The sequence below is a fragment of the Elephantulus edwardii genome, unplaced genomic scaffold (genome assembly GCF_000299155.1).
Source record: "Elephantulus edwardii isolate Elephantulus edwardi_28Jun2011 unplaced genomic scaffold, EleEdw1.0 scaffold00231, whole genome shotgun sequence".
Taxonomy (NCBI): domain Eukaryota; kingdom Metazoa; phylum Chordata; class Mammalia; order Macroscelidea; family Macroscelididae; genus Elephantulus; species Elephantulus edwardii.
The window spans coordinates 2356912-2358917 of NW_006399981.1; the positions used below are offsets into that span (position 1 = coordinate 2356912).

The 2006-nt window shown below is 36.4% G+C and overlaps 1 pseudogene; it reads right to left on the reverse strand.

Annotated features, from left to right (window-relative positions):
* Nucleotides 1-1328: 1328 nt before the first annotated feature.
* On the reverse strand, nt 1329-1730 carry LOC102867245 (annotated as a pseudogene).
* Between the last annotated feature and the right edge of the window lie 276 nt (nt 1731-2006).

The window sequence follows — 2006 nt, forward strand, 5'->3', positions numbered from 1 at the left end:
CCGTACCCTCTTCAAGACATACTTGTTTGTTCTTTTGACAGTTCATGGGATGTTCAGTGCTCTTCTTAAATACCACAGCTCAAAGGCATCAATTATTCTTCTGTCACTTTTAGATATTGTCCAACTCTCAGATGTATGCATAGCAAGTGATTAGGAAGACCATGGCCTAAATCAGATACACCTTAGTCCTTAAACTGACATCATTACCCCTCAATAATATGGAGAAGTCCCTAAATGAATCCTTTTCCAGGGCAAGATGAGGTAGTTGACAGTTTCAATCTTTTTTTCATCTTTCACAATGCTGCCTATTGATCCAGTGGCAAGAATTTTTTTTTACATTAAGATATAATTCATATTGAAGGCTATATTATTTGATCTTATGCAACAAGTATTTTAAGTCCTCCTCACTTCCAGCAAGCAAGGTTGTGTTGTCTGAAAAACATAGGATATTGATGAGTCTCTGCCAATCCTGATGCTACATTCCTCTTCATAGAGTCCAACTCCTCAAATAATTTGCTCAGCATATAGATTGAATAGGTATGGAGAGAGAATACAACTCTTATGTACTCACTTCTTAGTTTTAAATCATGTATTGTCTCCTTGCTCTGTTCATACAACAGGTTCCTGGTCTAGGTTTACATGTCACATGAAAACAATTAAGTGCTCTGGGATTCTCATCCTTCTCAATGCCAGCCACAAGTTGTTATGATCCACATAGTCAAATGCCTTTGCATAGTCCACAGCGCATAAATAGACATTCTTCTGGTATACTTTGCTTTCAGCCAAGATCCATCTGACATCAGCAATGATATTTCTGGTGCCACAGTCTCTTCTAAATGCTGCTTGAACTTCTGATATTTCCTTATCTATTACTGTTCTAGCAATTTTTGAATGATCTTCAGTAGTACTTTGTGTGTGATATTAATCATATTGTTCTATAGTTTCCACATTCAGATGGATCACCTTTGTTGGAAATAGGAACAAATATACACTTCTTCCAATCCACTGGCCAGACAGCTGTCCTCCAAATTTCCCAACATAGACTGGTGAGTGCATCCTGGGCTGCATCTGTTAACTGAAACAAGTCAATAGGTATTCAATCAATTCCTCCTGGGGCTTTATATTTTGCCAGTGCCTTCAATGCAGCATCCACTTCCTCCTTTATTACCATTGGCTCCTGCTTATATGGTACTTCCTGAAATTTTTCATTGTCAGTCAGTTACTTTTGGTACAGAAACTCTGTATTTAAAAAAAACAGAAACTCTGTATATTCCCTCTATTTTCTTTTTCTTTTTTTTTTTCCCCACTGTAGGGGGAGTGTTGGGAGATTACTCTTTTATTAGAAATTGTAAATAAAAAATTTTTTCAAGCACTGAAGACCAAACTATGAGGGCCAATTCCACAGGATTATAATTCTGAGGTGGTTTGGAGAGAATCTTCTGCAAAGAAAACCTTATATAAACAATTAGGGCATACTCTACTCCCTGGTGTAGCAGCTTATTTAGAAATTGTATTAAAATGGGTTTGTTTGGGGTTTTTTTTTGCGAAGATTTGTTGGGAACTTTATAGAAGAATGGGTGGGATGACATTACACAGTAAGATAACCACTGTTATAAAAAACTGTTGGATTTGTAATTACTTTATCAAACACATCACAGAAATTGGCCATTTTACACCCAATCTATGAAGACAGAATTTGACTGTGAAATAATGATAAAATATCCTCCCATAACTCATCTGATCTTCAATCATGGGTGTTCAATTATTCAAAACTATACTTAAGATGATCTTGAAATTCAGATGGAATAGATTCAAGATCATATTTTGGTTCTCATGTTATTATTTTCATTTTTTTGCCTCAATTTGAATTTTCATATAACTGATGGTCTGACCCACAGTCCACCCCGGGCCTAGTTTTGACTGCTAATACCGAGCTGCTCCAGTGATTCCTTCTACAGATGTAGTCAATCTGATTCCTATTCAACCTATCAGGTGAGATCCATATG